Source organism: Orcinus orca, chromosome 12, assembly GCF_937001465.1.
Source record: "Orcinus orca chromosome 12, mOrcOrc1.1, whole genome shotgun sequence".
NCBI classification, from domain to species: domain Eukaryota; kingdom Metazoa; phylum Chordata; class Mammalia; order Artiodactyla; family Delphinidae; genus Orcinus; species Orcinus orca.
Genome location: NC_064570.1, coordinates 28,181,359 through 28,205,813, shown reverse-complemented (window position 1 = coordinate 28,205,813; position 24,455 = coordinate 28,181,359). Strand labels below are relative to the sequence as shown.

General features: G+C 39.0%; 1 long non-coding RNA gene across 1 annotated transcript in view; it reads right to left on the bottom strand.

Moving 5' to 3' along the window:
• The window catches only part of LOC125960600 (uncharacterized), a 48,879-nt gene that overhangs the window by 1,941 nt on the left and 22,483 nt on the right, over positions 1–24,455 (bottom strand). Inside the window, exon 2 of the long non-coding RNA XR_007470398.1 lies at positions 20,640–20,747. This is a non-coding gene — a long non-coding RNA (uncharacterized LOC125960600). The remainder of the gene's footprint in view (positions 1–20,639; positions 20,748–24,455) is intronic.

Below are 24,455 nucleotides of genomic sequence, written 5' to 3'. Positions count from 1 at the left end.
TTTCTCAGCTGTTCTTTTGACTTTGCTCAAAATAGAGCTACTACGTTTGAATTTTCAGTATTTTTATTCACTCATTCATTGATTCACCCTGAGAGTGGGGACTAAAGGCTATTTGAAAAGTCCAGTTTTAAGGTCAGGGGAATGCTTTGGGAGGTTTTTGATGACCAGAGTGAACATGGATGGAGGGGAAGAAGATATTAATTCACAGGCCTCTGAAAAACTTTTAAAATGTATTTGGAACAACCAAGTCTTTAAAAAAAAAAAACTTGTGAATTTAATAATTAACCCGCCTTGTTAGAGCCAGCACATTTGCTTTACACTGATTTATGGTGAAGTGGTGTGTCTCATGTTCTCTCTCCAGCAGATCAGAGCCTTTTGTATCATCAGAATGAATGGTTTACTAGCAAACACTTAATAGAGCCTCCAAAGTCATTTCAATATATTAAGTGATTATAGAAGTTTAAAACTGTTACATTTTCAGTTTTAGTAAAGCCTAGTAGAAATAGGCACAATATGATTACAAAGTTTTTTAAAGAAAAGTAATCTCCGATTATAATATGTTCCCAGCGGCAAATATGGCCGACTCTATGACATGGGATCCAGAAATGCCTTGTTATTAGAATTGGAGCCCTTTTCTAATACACTTAGAAAATTCAGGGGTTTTGTCAAGGTATGTGAGTCATGACCCCAGACTCTCTATGCACATTGATCCATGAGTCTCATCTTTGTCCATTTCTTGGTGGTGGCCACTACTTATCACTTTGGCTTGCCAATTATTAAAAAGGAGTGCCTTGTATCGCTCTGTACTATCTCATTTAAAACACACCCACAGCAATTTATTTATTGTTTTTCTGTGTTTCACATGGAGATTTGAGAGTTACACGTTGAGTTATATACTAATAGGTGAGTCTTTAGACTGACGCACCCTATCTTTGCTTTGGTCCACACTCAAATATTCGGTCATCTGACCATGTCCTGGGTGTGACTGGTAATAGTGAAGGAATCCATAGTAATCATGATGCCCAATATGGAGGAGACAGAGTGATGCTCTATGAAAACTGTCCCCTCTTCACCTTATCCAATCTCCCTCATCCCTTCGTTTACCCTTCACTCTGTTCGGAGAGTATCCCTCCCTCTGCCTAGGAGAGAGCTAAACGGTGAGGCTGTGACTTTGTCTGAAATGTGGTACCTGATCACTCCCGTAGTTCTCTCCCACTCCAAGTTTCATAGAAAGAGGACTTGGAGTTTCTCCTTTCCCTTCCTCAACCTCAGGGCCTTCTCAACCAAGAATGAATACAAAATGGGCTCATTTAAAGCCTACCACAGTTTATTATGTTGATATACCAAGAAAGACTGAATAAAAGTTGGGGCTGGAAGTTAATGCATTACAGTGCATTTTCTAGTATCTCAAACATTTCCTCCCAGTCCATAACCTTTCCCCAAAACCACCTACCATAGCTCTAGTATTTGTGGTTTCAATGTATATATCTATCCTTATCTCTTGCAGGCATTTTTGGTCAGGAATTTAAATCTCAAGTAAAGTTTTCTATCTTTGGAGGAGCAAATTGTCACGTAATAAAGGGTCTCTCCAAGTTTTCAACCCATAATCCTGGAAGGAATTTCAGTAAACATTTATGTAACTAGAGAAATATACCAAATATGAGGTATATCTCCTTAAGTGGAAGAAATCTGACTTGCCTTTCAGAGCCTTCGGATAAGCACAGTTTACTTAAGTGGAAAGAATTTGTATGTTTGGCCCAATTGATAAAGAAACCCTGGAATGTTCCTAAATCCCTAAGTGACTTGGCTCCATTGAGTTGTCTGATTGGATCTATTCAGTCTATAAACTGAGAACTACCTGGTGCTGATTCTTACTCTACTTTCTTTTGTTGTTGCCATCGCTTGTCCTCTCTCTCTCTCTCTCTCTCTCTCTCTCTCCTCTCTGTCTCAGATGCTTCCTCAAGTTTTCTTTTTTATTTTTTTAATAAAAAACAGAAACTTATTTCTCACAGTTCTACAGGCTGGAAGTCCAAGATCAAGATGCCAGCAGATTAAGTGTCTGGTGAGAGAGAGCCTGCTTCCTGGTTCATAGATGGCTGTCTTTTTGCAGTTTCCTCAATGATGGAAGGGGCAAGGGAACTTGCTGGGGTCTCTTTTATAAGAGCATTAATCCCATTCATGAGGACTCCACCCTCATGACCTAATCATCTCCCAAAGACCCCCATCCCCATCTCCAAACACTGTCACATTGGGGGTTAGGTTTCAACATAAAAATTTAGCAGAGATATAAACTTTCAGTTTTATTTTTCCTAAAAATTCAATCAGTGCTGGAACCCAGAGTTTAAGACATGTAATATAGCACCTTTGCCATACAGAGCTCTATGTAACGTCCAAGTTGAGGAGGTAACCATGGTGATGTCTTGGATTAACAAAATAATCACACGCGAAGAGGTTCAAGCAGCAGAGTTATGTAACTGCATCTAGAGGCAGACTTCTATTACTGAAGCTCTACTTAGATCAAGGGATGAGGTTCAAGGTTCCCGTTACTTAACTATATGTCCCTTAGGTACAAAATACTAGTGACTCACTTCACTTCCATGGTGATATTGTATATGCTTGGCAGAAACTGGCATAGAACATGGCTAATTCTAAGAGTGTAACCAATCAACAGTGGAGAATGCTGTGCCTAAAAAACACCACTACCTTCTCCTGCTTCTCTGATATACGATACACCCTGACTTTGGAGAAACATATCATCTCAAAGTGCCCCCAACTTTGACTTTGCTCCACTGATGCAGCAAGTGCCAAGGACCCGTGTATCCCACGTCAACCCTGCTGGGAAGGTCTGGCCTCCCTGATCTTTAGCCAACAGCAAAGAGCTCAGCCTGTTTGTTGAGAATGATCGTAACTCATGTAAAATCGGAACAGTATTCCTCGAAGCAAACCCACTATTGCCCTGCCTCCACATGTCAAGAAGGCCACTTCTTAACATGTAGAGAAATGAAATGTAAATGATCAAAAATAACTCTACGTGAAAGCCCCTTTCTTCATCCGTGTGCATCTTCAGACTGCCCTCTGTGATGTTTTTCTTCTCCTTCAAGGCTGCTTTTGCTGTATATGTCATCCCATTTCACTAGGATATGGGTGTTCCACATAAGTTTGCCTCAAAGCCCTTCCCCACACATCCCCAGCATAAGCCCACAATAAGACTAAGAGTCAAGTAGCTAATAGAGGGAGGAGTAAATTTGGGGTATGGTTAACTCTGGGTGTCTTTGTCTGGTTTTTATTCGTATAAATTTATTTATTTTCTTTATTTATTTTCGGCTGTGTTGGGTCTTCATTGCTGTGTGTGGGCTTTCTCTAGTTGCAGGGAGCGGGGGCTACTCTTTGTTGAGGTGCGCGGGCTTCTCATTGCAGTGGCTTCTCTTGTTGCGGAGCTCAGGCTCTAGGAGCACAGGCTTCAGTAGTTGTGGCACACAGGCTTAGTTGCTCTGCGGCATGTGGGATCTTCCCGGACCAGGGCTCGAACCCGTGTTCCCTGCATTGGCAGGGGGATTCTTAACCACTGCACCACTAGGGAAGCCCTGCCTGTTTTGTTTTGTTTTTATTTTTTAATTGCTATCTCATCAACTATACTCTAGTCTCCCTGAGAATAAATAAAATAAGGACATAACCAAGGAATATCAAATTCTTCTCTAGTAGACAATTCATTACATGTGGATAATTTTGTTCAGGAAGGGCAAATTGTCATCCTTTAGCTTAATACAGTATATAAACCTATATAGGGTCAGGAAATGTGTATATGATATTTTTGCAAAATAAGCCCAAGCCCCAGTCAAAGGGGTAGTAAAGGATAGTCACCTCTGAATGACAGTCTTATTGTGACAGAGGATAAACACAAGACGTTGCAGCCGCACGACATACATATATAGACACATATATTTTCCTGCTTTTCTAGTAGGAAAGTAAATATTAACTTATCTACCTATCCTCTGTTGCCCACTTGCTACTTTGAGCATACTTGGCAAAGACGGTTGCAGTTTTCAGTAAAGTTTAGAGCCATAAATTGGCTGTAAGGTGATGTGCTTGCTTTGAAATCAAACCTTTAAAAGCTAACTAGACCTCACCAAGGTCAAATCCAAGACCTTACAGTATAATGTCCCAAACCTCAACTGTTTAACACTCCAGGCCTAAGAAGGGGATTCAGGAAGTGACCCTAGTAAATTACTCAAAAGGGAGAAAGAAAAATTGAGCATGCCCCAGATTCTTACATTAGTCTTACACTTCTCTCTTTAGTTCTGGAGTTCTCTGTGAAGGAACAGACAATCATACTGGTGATCTCCGTTTTCCTCTTTCTTAAGAGAAAGTGCATTTTCCCAGAATCCTAGAATCTCAGCATGAAAAGAGACCTTAAATGTCATCTAGCCCCACACTTTATCCAATGCACAAATTGTCTCATCATCGCACCCAGGAAGCAAGCGGTGCCTGCTCTCAGCCTTAGCCACGCTAGCAGCAGACAACACTGTCTGTTCCATTTTCGGACATATCAACTTGATGGAAAGTTCTAGATCTTGTATCACCTTGGTTAAGACTTTGGAAACGGGCTTCCCTGGTGGCGCGAGAGTCCGCCTGCCGATGCAGGGGACACGGGTTCGTGCCCCGGTCCGGGAAGATCCCACATGCCGCGGAGCGGCTGGGCCCGTGAGCCATGGCTGCTGAGCCTGCGCGTCCGGAGCCTGTGCTCCGCAACGGGAGAGGCCACAACAGTGAGAGGCCTGCGTACCGAAAAAAAAAAAAAAAAAAGACTTTAGAAACGCTAAGCATTAAAAAGATTATGGTGTTCCCTGCCTTTCAAGCAATATGTAATTCAAAATTTTAAAATACTGAATTATAAAGTAAGGGAATAAAATTTTGTTCTAAATGTCCTTATAATGAAAACTTTGTTGCTTTATTTTTTAAAAATATTTCATCGAAATATAGTTGATTTACAATGTTGTGTTAATTTCTGCTGTAGAGCAAAGTAATTCAGTTATACATATATATTCTTTTTCATATTGTTTTTCATTATGGTTTATCACAGGAAATTGAATATAGTTCCCTGTGCTATACAGTAGGACCTTGTTGTTTATTCATCCTATATACACTGATTTGCATCTGCTAATCCCAAATTCCCAGTCCTTCCCTCCCCCACCCTCCTGATGTGTTGTTTTAAATCTCAAATGTAAAATTCATTAAAAAATTTTTTTTAATATCTTTCAGGCTTTGATGCCCTGCTTTGTGGTGTCCTATGCTCATGTGTAATTTGCTAGGAATCTATCATGGCCCTTCTAAATCTTCCCTTCTTCAGACTAAACATTCTCCTTTTCACTATTGCTCAGAAATCACAGTTTGCAGAGTTTTCACCTTTCTCTTCTAGTTGTGCTCCAATTCACCACTGTCCTTCTTTCCACTATCAATATATCCAACTCAGCTTGGACACTGACCACCCCGGTTCTGGACATGACACGTCAAGGAATAACCTCCCCAATTCATGGTGATCACACTATAGTAGTCATTCGCTGAGTTCATAGTTAATCAAAACCCCTAACTTGTATTCTTCCAAGCATTCATCCTTCTGCTTTATGGTGCCTTTTTGCAAATAAGGAAGAGGTGCTCTGTCTGGATGGACACAGTCCCTACTCACACACAATCCTCAGCTAGGCACCTGTGTGCAGGATACAATCTGCTTAAACCTTGGACTTGGCCTTGCAATCTGCCCACTCCTCCTGTTTTGTGTTGCTCATTTTCTGGAACTAAGGGCAGCCTTTATATCTCTCCCTTTTACTTCATATCTTGTTAAATTTGGCCCATTGTTCCATCCTGTCAAGCTATTTTGGGTTCCAACATGCTTGCCCTCCCACCCAGCTATAGAGTCACCAAGAGACCATGAGTTGCTTAGTCTGCCAGCTCCATGGCCCAACCAAACAGAAGTGAGGTCTCTAAGAGGAGTCCTTATTCAGCTCACTCTGACTTAAATGAGTGCCTCTCCCCTTTCTAGGAGCTCAGAATGACAATCCTTTCCAAAGTTTTTTCAGTATCAATATCAAATGTTCCATTTTGTGGTCTGAAGAGTCTAAACTTCTTCCCCTTTCAGAAAACTGGGACATCTTCCCTTTCCCATCCAGCCTCAGGGGACATTTTTTATGCACAATTCCTCAACCAGCACTGACAGTGATTTTCAATTGAAATTGCAGAGAGCCAAGGGCAAAGGTCATCTGAAATTTCTTTTGAAGTAGCTTAACTGGATTTTTACAAATAAATGGAAAATTGCTATGATACAGGGCTTATTTTTTTTTACTACAGTTTATAAGTTCCTTTATTCACCTTTTTCAGGAAGGGCAAACTGTTACCCTTTAGCTTAATGCACAATTTTTTGTGTGTGCAACAAAAAATTTCCAGTAACTACAAAAACAGTGATTTTATATATATATATATATATATATATATATATATATATATATACACAAAATTTTTATTCCTTTTCATATTTGTCACATGTTTCTTTTTCCTCATTTGGGAATCTCAAAGTATTACAAAGGGTAATAATATCCCATTTTGTACATGGGTTAGAATTCAGTACAGAAGTCTTATTTATAATTTTATATAATCATATTGCTATAATTATATAACTCAGTGAATTGTTTTTTAATCTATATTTTAACTATTATCAGAAAGAAACAGAATATACTGAGCCCTTTAGATCAAAGCTACATCCCTAGAGGAAAAATCCCGTCTCTACTTAGCATTGCTTCTGATTGGCATAGAGAAAAATGTGATAGATATATTTTTTTCCATATATGAGGCATTTCAAAAAATTTTAAAGTATACCTACAGAAGAGAATCATTTCAGCCAGCAAACTTTTATTTTCCACACTTACACTGCCAAAACCATATTATCCTTCACATCTTCTCATTTCTCTGATTGCCCAAGTTGCCTAAATAAGAAGTTGTGGGCATCTGCCAGCACCGTATGTAGTCAAAGACTTCTCAGCTAATTCCATTCATATGCAGCTGATTGAATGGTAGCAAGAAGCCAAAGGAAGAAATCTGCCGTTCAAATAGGGAAGAATCGTTCTTCTCCAAAGTTGATATGGGGTGAGCCCTCAAGCCTAACCTAGGATGGAAAAATGAAAATGGGGTACAGTGATTAGAATAGCTGGGAAAGACTTATGCATTAGAACAGAACTAAATAAAGAAGAAGTTGTATTTTTAGCCTAATCAGTCCAAGTAATATGAAACTACTGTAACTAGTATTAATAATATTATCAGCCAATCTTTTTTTTTTTTTTTTTTTTTTTTTCGGTATGCGGGCCTCTCACTGTTGTGGCCTCTCCTGTTGTGGAGCACAGGCTCCGGACGCACAGGCTTAGCGGTCATGGCTCACGGGCCCAGCCGCTCCGCGGCATGTGGGATCTTTCCGGACCAGGGCACGAACCCGTGTCCTCTGCATCGGCAGGCGGACTCTCAACCACTGCACCACCAGGGAAGCCCCAAGCCAATCATTTTTTTAATTAATTAATTTATTTGTTTTTGGCTGTGTTGTCTTTGTTGCTGCATGCGGGCTCTCTCTAGTTGCGGAGAGTGGGGAGCTACTCTTCGTTGCAGAGCGCAGCCTTCTCATTGCAGTGGCTTTTCCTATTGCGGAGCACGGGCTCTAGGCACGTGGGCTTCAGTAGTTGCGGTACACGGGCTCAGTAGTTCTGGCTCGCGGGCTCTACAGCACAGGCTCAGTGGTTGTGGTGCATGGGCTTAGTTGCTCCGCGGCATGTGGGATCTTCCCGGACCAGGGATTGAACCCGTGTCCCCTGCATTAGCATGTGGATTCTTAACCACTGTGCCACCAGGGAAGTCCCCAGCCAATCATTTTTGAATACTTAACCTGTCTCAGCCACTAAGTGAAATTCATTACATTTTACAAGTGTGATCCTAATATATTTTCATTCATTATGACACTATCAGGAAAGCACAAATATAATCCCCATTTTACAGATGAAAAACCTGAAACATGAAGAGGTTAGGTAACTTGCTCAACATCATACAGCTAGTAAAGGACAGGGTCTGAATTCAAACATGTCATGACCCTGTGCCTTCTATTCTTTACACAATTCTTGTATAGTTTACCACAGAAGTAAAAAGGTTTTCATTTTGGACAACAGACCTCAGGTGGACAGAAAGGAATCAACCACAATCACACTTATTAGTAATAATGCATAGCCTGCTTTTATTATTTTTTCAGTTAGTTATTCCTAATAAATGCAATAAATACCCACAAATGTATTTCCCAAAACAAAAAGCCAGAACCTTGACTCCAACCTCCATCTAACTCGGGTGTTCAGCATCCCAATACCCAAACTCAACTGAGCTGAGGTGAATCTCATCCTAAATCCTATTATCATAAATCCCTCAATTTCTTTTAAAGCAGTATTATTGCATCTATATGCATTCCTTACAAAGTATGTAGTTTTTCCTTTGGCTGTTTTTAACGTTGATTCATCTATGTTACTTCACACCTCTGTAGTTCACTATCTTTAACTGAGGTACAACATCCGTGATGGGAATACTCATTATTACACAATCTTGGCAATGGGCATTTGGGCTCTGTCCTGTTTTTGGTTTTGTTTTTGGCTTTTCTTTTTCAGTATGATGAACAATGCAGTTATACATTTTTACATGTGTCTCCTGTTATTGGTATCAAGTTTCTCTTGGGTATATATCCAGGAGCAGAACTGCTGGGGTAAAGGATACATGATGTTCAAGTCTAGGAGATAATGTCAAACTACTTTCCAGAGAGACGGCACCAGGGTACACTCCCACCAGCAACACTGAGATCCTGGTAATCTTCGTCATTTCCAATACCTGATGATATCAGACTTTAAAATTTTCCCCAATCAACTAAGTGTAAAACTGTACTTGTTGTGGTGTGGACTTGCTTCTCCCTGACCACTAACAATGTTGAACATCTCTTCATTTGTGTACTGGCTGAATATTTTCTTCTTCTGTGAAATACCTGACTCATGGGCCAAATCTTTGCTGGAGAAATTGCCTTTATTTTAGCCTTAGTTTTGGTAACTTTAGAGTTAATTCTAGATCTAATAGAAATAGGATAGTAACCCCATTTGATCACAGCACCTAATAACTGCTTAGGGATTGACTTAACTGCCTTGAAGTTTTTTCTGTTGTCTTTTTGCTAAAAATCGTTTGATTATATTTTATAACCACATTCAGAGGATCTTTTTGCATAGTTAGATGATATGCAAAGAATCCGTAGTTTTTAGGACCGAATTTCTCCAAAGCACATGAATTTCTAGTGGCCAGAAACAACGACTGCTAAATATTTCACAGATCGAAGGCATGGTGCCTGATTCAAAGGTGTGCTTGCAAAGGCTGACAAGTGGGGAAAGACATTTGCCTTTATAAGGATGTCATAAGCAGCCTTTCACTTGACAGGAAATTATCAGTGCATACAAATGCTGGCTTAAAGCCTGGGGATATTCAATTGTACCCTACTCATTATTCTTTATAATTCCAGGTGCTAGCGTCCACAGCTATTGTCCAAAGTGTTACAGAAACAAATCCAGTAGCAGGAAGCTCAGACACCTGTTACAACTTGAACCACAAGCAGTACTTGTAAGACAATGCATATGGATGCCGACAAAAGAGCAGCAAGTGTAGCCACTGGCCATGCCTCACTAACACAGAAGGGAATTACAACTCCATGGGAAGAGTAGACACTGTGGAGCTGGAATGAAAGACCTATCTGATTAATAATTAACACACACTCAGGACACTAGCCAAGCTCGCTGTGCGGTGCAGCAATTCCTGTTGGATGAGCTCTCCATCAGGAGATTTCTGTCCCTAACTATCATGGAAATGGACCCACCTGTCTACAGGCTCAGAAGGTGTGAAAGCCAGAGTACACCTCGCTCACCTCATGACCCCACACTGTGAAGGGCATAGGAGCCAGACAGAGTAACAGAGGACCAGGTCTACAAAACAAAACACCCATAGACCCATCGTGGACGAGTCATTCTATGTCACCGACCATGTTTCACTTTTCATGTGGTTCATTTTTAACCAAACCTTTTATTTACCTTATAAACTGCCAAGTTAAATGTATTGTTTAGTAGAGTCACTTGAACAGAAAGAGCCCCACCAACTTTACAGTCACTCTCCTGGTGTCCTGACTGGGCAGGACAGATAAGTCCTGTTCAGCATAGGATAGCAATACACTGCTCTGGGGAAGCTTATCACCCACAGCACCCAAAAATGTGTTTCCATGTGCTCTTAACAAAAACAAACCCAAAAAATGTAGTATTTTTGTAAGATTCTTTTCCACCTATAAAAATAGCAGTTGAAAATACTCAGAAATGTATAAAGTTAAAATATTAAAAATATCTATTGTCCCCCAACACAGAAAAAAGAAAAAAACTACAGATAACTGCTGATTTCTTTCCCTCCTGTTGTTATTTCTGTTTTCCATAATTTATATACAGACACTTTCTTTTTCTCGTTTTCCTGCCTCCTTCACCTCCCCCAATATTCAGATCACATGGTTTTGCATTCTGATTTTTCTTTAAGAATATATTATTAGGGCTTCCCTGGTGGTGCAGTGGTTGAGAGTCTGCCTGCCAGTGCAGGGGACACAGGTTCGAGCCCTGGTCTGGGAGGATCCCACATGCCGCGAAGCAACTAGGCCCGTGAGCCACAACTAGAGCCTGTGCGTCTGGAGCTTGTGCTCTGCAACAAGAGAGGCTCTGCAACAGTGAGAGGCCCGCGCACCGTGATGAAGAGTGGACCCTGCTCGCCGCAACTAGAGAAAGCCCTCGCACAGAAACGAAGACCCAACACAGCCAAAAATAAATAAATAAAAATTAAAAAAACTATTATGTATATAGTATTAGCGTTTCATTTTGTCATTATTCTTAGAAACACAACTTCTAAAGATTGCATAATAGGCCATGATACGGATCTCTCACATTTTATTTAATTATTTCCCTGTTGTTGAACATTTGTTGTTTTACCAATATTGTATCATAAGATACGATGCCACATGAACATACTTGCACAAAAATCGCTGTGTACATCTCTTATTCCCTTCGGGAAAATTCTTAAAAGTAGAATTTTGTATCAAGGGGAAAATTTTTAAGGCTTTTAAAATATATATTCCAAATTGTTCTCCAGAAAGTTCCATCTATTTATATCTCTATCAGCAGTGAATAGAGTGCCTCTCAACACAGAACATTATCATTTTTAAATTTTGGATAATTTGATGGGAGAAAAAGAATATCACATTGATTTTATTTGCATTTCTTTGATTATTAGAGACTGAACTCATGATATTTATTAGCTATTTGCACATTTTCATTTGTCAATTAACTCGATATCTTTATTCAATACTTTGGCATCTTCCTATTTTTGTTGTTGATTCATAAGAGCCTTTTATATAATGATGGTAATAGTCTGTTGTATATGCTACAATATTATTCAATAACGTTTTGCTACTAAGAATAAATTTAAATTTTTTATAGACATACAACATTTCTAAAGTTTCTTTATGTTGTCAGATATAACAATCTTCCTTTTAAGGTTTCTTTGTTTTTTTGCCTTAGAAAGTTTATTTCCATAATAAGATTTTTTTAAAACCTGTGTTTTCTTTCAGTTGCTTCATTTTAGTGTATAACTATTTTATCCACTTTGATTTATTTTGGTGTGTGGTACTAAATGAGAACCTAGTAAGATTTTTATTCAAATAATTAAGCAATTGTCCTGACATCCTTTATTGAATGTTCTCTCTTCAAACTAATTTGTGATGTTATTGTTATATATACTAGGTGATCTTTTATGATTTATTTCTAGACTACCTTGATTCACTGGGCAGTCTATACCTCTATCAGCACCACACGGTTTAAAATATTATAGCTCTAGAATACAATTCAGTATGTAGAAAGTCCCCCCTCAGCTCTTACAACTATTTTCTTTTTTTCAAAAGGTTTTATTCCATTTTTTCCCATTTATTCTTCTAGATGATATCTGTTCTCTACTTTAAATTGGTCCTCTGGTGGATAGGAGATGCAAATAAGAGACTCAAAAAGCATATTAAGACAGGATAAGTTTATATTCACACCATATTTACAAGCTGAGCTAATGATTTTAAGGCTTTATTCTCCTTTATTGGGATATACACTAAAATAATTATTAATTATTGATATATACTAGAATTAGTTATTTATTACCCACAATAATACAGTTGAATAGTATGCCTTAATAAAAATATTGCCAAAATTTCATTTTAGTTAATATCTTTGACTTCTTTCCACTTAAACTCTCTACCAGTGCTGTTAGAAAAAAGCCAAAGGGAAAGCTTCAGATTTTCTCTTTTGTTTCATTTTTGTTGTTGTTTTTTGACCTTCTTTGGCAGATATGACAACAAATCCCAAAACTGGCTGATGATACGTCCAGAGACCCCTCAGGCCTGCATAATCCTCCTACTGGAAGAAATCAAGAGCAGAAATTTTAAAGCCATCTGTCAAGTATTTATTTTACATTATTTTCTTTAGGATTAAAGAAATACGAAACATGAGAATAAGCTATAGAGCTTCGATTGCAAAATCACTGCTATAATAAAATAAGAAAACATAAAATGAATAGAATCAGCTACTAGAGTCAACTAATCACACCCTCCACTAGGGAAGGAATCACTCTATAACACCCCATGGCCAACGGATGATTTTGTTTTGCACGAACTTACTCTCAGCGACAGCTCTCTGACCAACCCCAGGACGTTGAAATAAAAACCTAAAAATAGAAATTAGAAACTACTCAAAGAAATAAATCCAAATTTGTTTAAAGGCAATTAACTTGGGATGCTCTGTGATCCCAAATAACAACTCCCAAAATAATTGCTAACATGTTTAGTGTTACAATATTTGTTGTTCCACAGTAGAAGCTTGTGGATGAGAAGAAACTCGGCCATCACCATCAATACTAGCAAACAGATGGCAAGTAAGGCTCTGGATAATTCTCGGAATTCAAAGCCCAAGACAGAAGCCTCCCCTTCAGAAGCTGACAATCTAATTGAGTGGTCAGGGCACACACAAGCCTCACACAGCAACACGAGGTCACGCGGAATCAACACCAAACAAGTATTAGAAGAAATAAATCATTCACTCTCTATGTTTTGTGAACAAATTCATTTGTGGTTCCAATTTACTTCCTACCCTTAATTCCCTTTTGCCTGAATGTTCTGACCTTTGTGTTTATTTAGCTCTGCTGAATTATATGCCTCTGATTCAGCCACTTTACTTCTTTTAGGGCAAGGTAAAGACACTGCTGAAGGAATCAATCGTAACGACGGAAGAACAGTTACAAACTGGGATACAAATAGCTCATCCACCGGGTTCCTATAAAATCCCCACACTGGCTCAGGGTCAAATCTTAAAGTCCAGCCTACTGCTAGGCTATCTTCCCAAAGTCATCCCTCACCAACATCAGACCCCTTAGCAGCATCATATTCGCTTGGCAAATATTAATCCCAACGCTCAAGATTCAGCTTCAAAAAGCTGCATTAAGACTGAAGCAGAGCTCTTTACACAAAAAATAAACCAGGCATCTCAAAACATTTAAAATCAAACAGATGAAAATGTTGCAATATGATTTTTTTTGGACCTCTACTGGGTCTAATTTGCTTTGGATTCACGATTTTTACGTTTTCTAAAAGATTTATATTTCTATGATGTATATGATATCCACACTGTTCCCAAATCAATATCAAATGAAAGCCCTCCCTTGCTACCTCGTCCCCAGCCTACCAAAATAGTGCTGTCTAATCAGGCATCTCTCTGCAGGAAACAGGCCTTCCTACGCAGGAAGCACAGGAAAGGGGACTGGAGACAGCCATCCCAGTGGCTTTTCTGCCAGAAAGGACAAAATGGCTCTCCTGGCAATTCCTGACTCAGGAAATCGCTGAATTAAGTAGTCAATCCACAAAGTAATTTAGCATGTCATCTGCTTCCTGGCAACAGATATTTGGAAGCATTTGTATTTTAATTCAACTCTGTCATCATCAGGGCTAGAACGCCTTCTCTCCGAGGACCTCAAGGTCAGAGATTTTCCTGCAGTTTCTACAGAGAAACTTCTTTTAGTTTCCTCCTCCTTTTTTCCAGGCCCTGGCAGTCTGGCCTCCCCTTTGATTTCTGTTGAGGTCAAGCGAACCCTTGCCTTCAGAGCTAAATATAAGTTGTGTGGGAGTGGGTGGAGACCCCCACAGCTGTGGTGTGGAAAATACACTTGTGAGGGTGCAAAAGAGGGAAGGTGTGAGGGCATGCCTAGGAGTCAAAGGAGCGTTGTTCCCTCTGGGGGACAGGGAATTGGACAAGAGGTCGGTAACATCCGTTCCGCTTGGTCATGGACTCTCTGTGTAATGCTGTACACATAATTTTGCTCCCTGTTCCTCCACTTCTCCGTTTTGGCAGTGAACTTAACCAAGTGCCAGTCATCTTCTTCCTTTGCAGCTGTTAGAGACAAGTAATGTCATAAAGCCATGGATACCCTGCATGTCACAAACCGATAGCCGAAACATGTGCATAGGGGACCTCAGGAGACATATGCTGTGGGTGATAAGAATTCTGCACATGGATAGAGCAGTTTCTTACAGCTGGTGAACACGTGTACCCACAAAGTAGCTAAAAGTGAAGCATAGAAAATATAAGCAGCAGGACCGTGTAATTCTTACTGTACACACACATCTGTAGATCTTTACCACTTGGGGAGAACGACAGCTAAATCCAGATGTGGATAACAAGGCGTCAGGAAGGTGATGATTTTTATCTGGGGCAGAGGTCGCTTTGCTCCTCTCTCGTCAGGGGCTCCCTACAGCTTCAGCAACCGGGCCCAGGAAAGTGTGTCCCAATGTCATAAATGGCAGAAAAGAGATCTCAACCAAATACCCAAGAAGCACTGGGTTTGGAGTCTCCTATAGTTATGACCCATATCTTCCAGAAAAAGCTAAGCTGAGACAGGTGAGACCTTCCACATACCTTATTGCCTTTGGCTCTCGCAGCAATTCAGTGAGGTCAGTAGAATTATCCCATTTTACAGATGATGAAAATAAGACTTAAAGAGCCTAAACAGTATATTCATCATTCATCAATGCACTAAGGGGTGAAGGTGGGATTCTGAATCTGTCTGATCCCAAAGTCTGTTCTCTTTCCACTGTTTCATGCTGTCTTCCATACACTATTTCTATTATTCTCTATACACTTAAGCTCTTGAATTTGTAAAATGGGGATAATAGTATCTAACTTTGTGAAACTGCTACAAAGATCAAAAGAAATTACATATGTGAGAGCATTACACAGAAATGTAGAGCATTATTCCAATAGCAATTCCATGCAACAATGTTTATATCTCTTCTATACCTCCAGCTTTGTTATTACAAACACATGGGAAAAGTTTATACTGGGCCAGGAACATGGATCTTATTTGGCACATAACTGAAATATCATTTTGCATTTCATTGACTTTAATGAATTTACATATTTTAACCCAGTTCAACTAGATTTTGAAGTGTTGTATCTCAGAAGTTCTAACAGATATCCAATTCTACATGAATAATTCATTTACTTTTAGTTTACTGCTTCAAAGGTCTCATTTAAAAATCCACCTGTACTTAAACACTGTCACATTCTTTAAGGACAAACTTGCATAGAAATCATATTATGGCTAATTAAGTATGACTGCAAATTCATGGGCAACTATCAAAAACAGGAGCCTAATGAAATAGAGGGATTTCTCCTAGCCCTGATTTTCTTTCAATTTGCTGCAGTCATCACCTCCCTGTTAGGCAAGGAGCAGAAATACACATCACCAGACTTGCACCAACCTTCAGGAAACAGGAATAAAACATAAATTAAGATGGCTTATATATTATTATAAACAATTTGTTATTCAAATTCACAAAAGGGGATATTCATCAGGCAAACTATCCTAAAAAGCTTCCTATTAAGAAACAAATTCCAAAGTTTAACATTTGAAAACTACATAATTTGAATACATTTTTGAACCATCTAATGGAATATCAGATTGATTCCACATGTGCAGAGCTTGTAAATAGCTCAGTAATTCCTCCACTGTTTCCAGACACAAACTAATGGCCTCCCTTTCTTTCCCTGATAGAAAATTAGGCTTTTTTTTTCAGGGTCGGGGGAGATTGTGGGGAAGCAAGGACTATAATGGAAAAATGTAATTCATTCAGGACTTCAGGGCAGTATTAGAGATTATGTAAATCTTTTCTTCACAGAGTATGTGCCTGTGAAGAGAAAAGCCCCCCACAATTTCAGGGATCAGCACACAGCCATGTAACAAGCTAAATTTTTGTCTTGTTTTTTAAAATCTTTGAATTATATTGTATGCATTTATAACTGATAGAAAACAGTTGTTTCAGTGAGGGACACTAAATAAATAGAAGAACAGGATTAGCCTTACCTAAAAATACTTCCATATTCAGGAGTCATTCATTTCTCTCATTTTGAAACTCTTTAGTTGGAGAAATGCCAGATCATGAGACACGGTGTCAGAACACCTGGATTTTTTTTTAAAATAAATTTATTTTATTATTTTTGGCTGCGTTGGGTCTTCATTGCTGCACACGGGCTTTCTCTAGTTGCGGCGAGCAGGGGCTACTCTTCGCTGCGGTGCACGGACTTCTCATTGTGTGCAGAGCACAGGCTCTAGGCACGTGGGCTTCAGTAGTTGTGGCTCACAGATGCTAGAGCACAGGCTTAGTAGTTGTGGCACACGGGCTTAGTTGCTCTGCAGCATGTGGGATCTTCCTGGAATAGGGCTCAAACCTGTGTCCCCTGCATTGGCAGGTGGATTCTTAACCACTGCGCCACCAGGGATCAAATCCCAGAACACCTGGATTTGATCCAGATTTTGTGATCTCGAAATCATCTTATGCCTTGGAGTCAATCCCAGCATCACTTGCTCTGCCACGTGATTTCTAATGTACAATATCCTCCCATCCACACTCTGGGACCCCGAGATGATAGTGATTTTTACAGGGCTGTTGTGAAGATTAAGCAAGTAATGGCTAATATATTCTGTGTAGAACCATGCCAAGATGAGATACATGCACAGGAAATACTCATTTTTGTTCTTGCTGTCATTATTATTTAGATAATGGTTGCTAAATAATGGGACCTTCAGTTTCAACGCCAGTGCCATGTTACTTAAAATTTCATCAAAATAAAGCTAATTCTCCTGCCTGCTCAAAAACAACACACAAATATCTTTGAAATCTTTTCCATTTACTCTCTAGCATCTGAGCTCCTGTGTTATCATAAATCAGCTTAATTTCCTTTATTAAGAAAGGACAGGGATTTCCCTGGCGGGCCAGTGGTTAAGACTCCATGATTCCACTGCAGGGGACATAGGTTCGATCCCTGGTGACGGAAATAAGATGCAGCATGCCTCAGGGCATGGCAAAAAAAAAGAAAGAAAGAAATGACAGAACACCTCCCCAGTGTGGAAACTCCCCACAGTTTTCCGGGGCCTATGGATGGTGTCTTGGTACTGATTTCCTGTTCCATTTAAGAGGGAGCTTAGTAACTGTGAACCAGAGAGCATTCGGCCAGGCAGCAGGCACTCACAGCGTCCCTGAAGAGTTCCTAGTAGGGCCTGCTTTCCAGAGAGATCTGTGAGGGAGCCTTGCCTCAGCACTTTGAGTAGAAAGTTTAAGAAGTCAACCCTATAAAGCCCCTGAAGATGAAAGGAAGTGTTGACAAAGGACTACAGACATCCTCTCTGTCCTTCAGTGTCCTCTGGGCTTATGAAAGCACTTTCTACAACAGATACTTAAATATTATTCACACTATAAACAAAAATCTTTTGAAATTATTTTAATTAGATTTGGGTTTTTTTTTCCATCTTGGGATGGAAACAGAGAGATTTCTGTTCAAAGAAATTATTGTTCCCCTTCAGAAGTCATAGGAAGTACAAGGTAACCTGACAGCCCTAGTCCCAGGAGTTTTCTAAGCTGCATTCCTTAGACCAGGTGCTTAGCATTAAGTTTTTCTGACACTGAATCAGGTGTTATTTCAGAAAAATAATTTTCAGTAGACAGAGACTGTTTCAGCAAGTTTCCTTGCTCAATCAAAATCCATTTCACACTACTCAACAATCTGAGAGACCAAAAATCTAAGCACCTGGTATTTATAATAAAGATCTTACTCTGTGCCAGGCACTGTTCCTGGTGTTTTATTACATTAAATAATTTAATTCTCTGGGATCAGTCCTATGAGTGTTATTATTGTCCCATTTTACAGATGAGGATGAAATTCAGAGACATTAAATAACTTGCCCAGGATCACACATAGTACATAATGGAGCAAGTATTTAAACCCAAGAAGTCTGGCCCCAGAGTCCTCCATCTTAAGCAGTCAATTATATTACCTTTTATTTTTCCCAAAATAAAAGCTAATGTCTTTAAATTTTAGGATATCACATAGCATACTTCCACTATAATAAAATTCTCAATACCTCACTTTAGAATGTAATTAAAGGTAATAATGTATCCCAGGAAATCAACTTACCAGTTTAATGAGCTGTGGTTCCAATATATTTCTGTGTATACATCACTTCAGTCAATCCGCAAGTGTTTATTTTCAGCAAATATGTCATCTATACCTATATAGATATATACATACATATACAGCCTATATGACAGAGGACATTGCTCAGTCTATGCTTTTCTTTGTAATAAATACTTTTCTCTAGAGTAATCATTGGCATCAGTTACACAGGAGCATGTTCAAGGCCCTTTGTGCTGGCCTTCACAGAGGAGACAAAGTTATATGAGTTAACATTTATACCTCAGTCACCTTCGTCTTTAGAATTTTCAGTGCTGTAAGTCAGTTTGAAACACAGTGCTGTCTATATACCAGGAAGTTATGTGGCTTAGTCTATAACGATTTTGCAGAAACCCAAAGTACCACAGACATCTGAATGAGTGTTGAACCAATGATTAATTTCCAACACATATTGGAAGATATTTATTGATGAATAGTTATAATCAAATGTTGGAAATAACCTGACTAGCTATTTATAGGCACCAAAGTCCCTCAGTCACTTCTGAGGTTAGGGCTTCCCTTTCAGTTGCTATAAACACAACTTCCTCCCAAGACTCTGTTTATACGTCTGCTTGTCAAGCCAGCGCCAGTCACTGGCGCTCCCGTTTTTACTGCCACTGCCCCCTCATCCTGTTTATAGAGCAGAGAGGGTGACCACGGATGCAGAATTATTTTAACTCATCAAAACCCTGGAGAAACTATAGCCAGTTTTGTTTTGTTTTAAGACGATTCATTCGCCAGTTGGAGCTTTAGTTTAATATTGCTTTTCCAAGAGTCAGTCACATAAAGTTCATTGGCCTGAGCAAACAAAGGTGAATAATTTAAGGCAAATCATACCAAAACTAAATACCTATAGTTACAATCTTCCTTGACTTCCTCAAGGGAAAATTTACACTATCAACTCAGGGCAAAGGATCCCTTTATTTTTAAGAATGAGTCTTGTTAGAATTGCCTTGGGAATTTTTTAAAAATAGGTAGATAGATAGATAGATAAGTAGTTAGATAGATATAGATAGATAGATAAGTAGTTAGATAGATATAGGTTGATAGATAAGTAGTTAGATAGATATAGATAGATAACTAGCTAGATACATATAGGTAGATAGATAGATAGAGATAGATAAGTAGTTAGATAGATATAGGTAGATAGATAGATAAGTAGTTAGATAGATATAGATAGATAACTAGCTAGATACATATAGGTAGATAGATAGATACAGATAGATAGATAGATAAGTAGTTAGATAGATATAGATAGATAGATAACTAGTTAGATACATATAGATAGATAGATAGATAGATAGATAGATAGAGATAGATAAGTAGATAGATAGATAAGTAGTTAGATATAGGTAGATAGACAGATAAGTAGTTAGATAGATATAGGTAGATAGATAACTAGTTAGATAGAGATAGATAAGTAGATAGATAAGTAGTTAGACAGATATAGGTAGGTAGGTAGATAGTCAGATAAGTAGTTAGTTAGATAGGTATAGGTAGATAGATAGACAAGTAGATAGACAGATAAGTAGTTAGATAGATATAGGTAGATAGATAGATAGAGATAGATAAGTAGATAGATATTTGAGACCCACACCAATCAATTAAACCAGTTTCTTTTTTTAAAAGCCCCCTTTGATTTTGTTGTGCAGCCAAGGTTATGAACCACTGCTCAAAAGTCAGTATCCATGACAAACAAATGACCAAAGAAATGTTTTACATAGGATTGGATCAAAGAGATTCCTGCTAATTTTCACCCAAATCTTCCAAACAGATTGGCATGAAATGGCCATACTGGTTGGGTACAGAAAGCAGTCCTCTGGCATAGAAGACCACACTGTGTCCTCGGATTCATTGTCCTCCTTTGACAGAGCCTCACTGTAACTTGGTCCCTTTAAGAATGGGACAAGCGCACTAAGGGTTAGCGTCCAGAACCTTGTGAGCATAAAGAAGAAATTAGGTTTTGATCCTTACCGTGAGGTTCCAGTGAAAGGAGAGAACTGGGAGACTCCCTTGAAGTTCAGTGCAACTTCCTCCATAGATCAAAAGACAGCCTTGAAGAGAAGTTATATAATGCCTTCACTGTAAGAAAGAAAGGAGAGATCAGAGATTAAAGCTCAGAGGTCCTATCTCTTGGGATGCCTTCACCCACCCAGGGATCTTTGATAAAGATGTGATGCTGCTGAAAATCAATTCAATTTCATGTTGAGAAAGAGCAGAGCAGTCCCCGACAGCAGGAGCTGGCCTGGTGCTGACAGATGGGCTCTGGTGTTCCCCTATTGGATGGAAAGGATTTCAAAGAATATCTACACTAGGCAAGGCCACTCTGTAGCCATGATGGATGAGGACAGACATGAGACCACGATGTTTCAACACAACACCTTGAACATTGTCCAAACAACAAAAATGAACCAAATCCACATGTCCTGACTAATACGAGTTCCGGCTGTGGATTTACTGATTACAGCTATAGGCGCAGTCTAGTCTCCCTTCCTTCTAGATTAGATCTATGATGATACCAATCACAGACAGTGTCCAATTCAGAGCAAAGCCCCACTTCCTCAAACCTTCCCCCAAATCACCTAAAACAAGCCCCAATTCTATCATTACTCATTTCTGCCACCATCCACAGTTCCCCATGAGGTGTGTTCTCTTTCATGACAACGAGCCATAAACAGATCTTGTTTACCTGCAGGTGGATTCTTGGTGGTCTCTGCCAGGAAAGCATTGGCAATGTTTTCTTTAAGCATGTAGTACATGCCACTTCAAGAATAAAAGAAATGCAAGATAGGTCTTAGTATTCAAAGTGTTCAAGTGGGATAGGAAGACCTCTAGGGAATGGAACAGAACCACATGATCAAGGCTATGTGTGCACACTGGCAGAGAGGTGCCAGACCACTCTTGAAAACTGTCAAGAAGGTGAGAAATAAGCTTTGCTTTGAGAGAAGGACAGAATTAGAAGATGTAGAAGTCAGGCACACGGGCAATGGGATAACATTCCATACTGTTTCATGACTTAGGGACCCAAAAGTTTCATTCTTCTCTTGGTTCAACAATTTCATCTGTTAGCATTTTACCCCATACTTTCTTGAAGGTAAATAATTTGGAAGAAGAAAGGCACCTAATACATTTTAACTTTTCACATTTTCCTTCCGTGTTTTGAAGAAAGACACAATGTCCAGTCCATTGTTGAGCCAAGTCCTAGAAGCACACGACAGGAGTAAAATAATGCCTGTGTTCTAAGATTGTACTAAATTCATGACACATAGAATTAAAAAACAAAAACAAAAAACAGCAACATGAAAATGTCTCTGTTGACATCAGCTGGGGAGATGCATACGGTGTGTCTGAAGATTATTCAGCTGAAAAGGAGAGTCTTTCAGTGAATCAGGCCAATATAATAACCCCACAACTAACTGCAGTTGTATGACAGTTTTGTTCCTTTTTCTCCCTCTGTGTTCCATTTCAGAGATTAATTGGTTTAGACGATCAGTCAAACAATACACCCCTGTGTTTCTCAAACAAATCACATCTGCATAGGATTTTATATATTCAGTCACCTCTTTATCCTTTCTGTAGTTCAGTGAGGTTTTTAAAAAAATTTTTAAGCTTTTTTTTTTCTTTCAAATGAAACTTCATGCAAGCTGTGATGCAAAAGAGAATAAAGGAAGAGTGCTATTGTTGAAGTGGGGTGGACCTGGGGAGACCCATAGTCACACTCTCCACCCCACCTCTGTGCCCTTGAAGGTCTCTGAGAAATTTCTAGAACTTCAAAGAACATGATTCTAAACAACTGCTCTGCTAAATCACCTCCACAGCTCTTGGCTGCTGCCTGTCAGTGATTGAAACTTGTGAACTGGCAGAAATTGAGACAGGAGAGAGGTGAACTGAGATCCTTGGCATGTGAAGAGAACATACATGGCAGAGGCTCATTACCGGCTAGGGCACAGCTCAGCTGCCTTCAAAACTTCCTCCCACGATGGAGCCACTAGAGAAAACAGTATGGAGGCTCCTTAAAAAACTAAAAATAGAGCTACCATATAACCCAGCAATCCCACTCCTGGGCATACATCTGGAGAAAACTCTAATTCAAAAAGACACATGCACCTCAATATTCACGGCAGCACTATTTACAAGACATGGAAGCAATGCAAGTGCCCATCAACAAATGAACGGATAAAGAAGATGTGGTATATTTATACAATGGAATATTATTCAGCCATAAAAAAGAATAAAATAATGCCATTTGCAGCAACATGGATGGATCTAGATTATCATATTAAGTGAAGTAAGTCAGACAGAGAAAGACAAATGTCATATGATATCACTTTTATGTGGAATCTGAAAAAATGATACAAATGAACTTATTTACAAAACAGAAACAGACTCACAGACATAGAAACAAAAAGTTATGCTTACCAAGGGTTCTGGCAAGGTGAGGGAGTAAAAGGATGTGTGCTCACTCCCTCTTGTGAGAGCACTGGAATCACAACAAATTAATAACTAAGATCGCTGAAGAAATCAAAGAGGAAATCAAAAAATACCTAGAGACAAATGACAATGAAAACATGACAATCCAAAACCTATGGGATGCAGCAAAAGCAGTTCTAAGAGGGAAGTTTATAGCTACACAAGCCTACCTCAAGAAACAAGAAAAATCTCAAATAAACAGTCTAACCTTACACCTAAAGGAACTAGAGAAGGAAGAACAAACAAAACCCAAAGCTAGTAGAAGGAAAGAAATCATAAAGATCAGAGGAGAAATAAATTAAATAGAAAAAAAGAAAACAATAGCAAAGATCAATAAAACTAAAATCTTGTTCTTTGAGAAGATAAACAAAATTGAGAAACCTTTACCCAGACTCATCAAGAAAAAGAGAGAGAGGACTCAAATCAATAAAATTAGAAATGAAAAAAGAGAAGTTACAACAGATACCGCAGAAATACAAAGCATCATAAGAGACTATTACAAGCAACTCTATGCCAATAAAATGGACAACCTGGAAGAAATGGACAAATTCTTAGAAAGGTATAACCTTCCAAGACTGAACCAGGAAAAAATAGAAAATATGAACAGACCAACCACAAGTAATGAAATTGAAACTGTGATTAAAAATCTTCTAACAAACAAATGTCCAGGACCAGATAGCTTCACAGGTGAATTCTATCAAACATTGAGAGAAGAGCTAACATCCATCCTTCTCAAACTCTTCCCAAAAATTGCAGAGGAAGGAACACTAGCAAACTCATTCTACAAGGCCACCATCACCCTGATTCTAAAACCAGACAAACATACTACAAAAAAAGAAAATTACAGGCCAATATCACTGAGGACTATAGAGGCAAAAATCCTCAACAAAACACTAGCAAACAGAATCCAACAACACATTAAAAGGATCATACACCATGATCAAGTGGGATTTATCCCAGGGATGCAAGGATTCTTCAGTATAGGGAAATCAATCAATGTGATAAACCATATTAACAAACCGAAGAATAAAAACCATATGATCATCTCAATAGATGCAGAAAAAGCTTTTGACAAAATTCAACACCCAATTATGATACAAACGCTCCAGAAAGTGGGCACAGAGGGAACCTACCTCAACATAATAAAGGCCATATATGACAAACCCACAGCAAACATCATTCTCAATGGTGAAAAACTGAAAGCATTTCCTCTAAGATCAGGAACAAGACAAGGATCTCCACTATCACCACTATTATTCAACATAGTTTTGGAAGTCCTAGCCATGGCAAACAGAGAAGAAAAAGAGATAAAAGGAATAC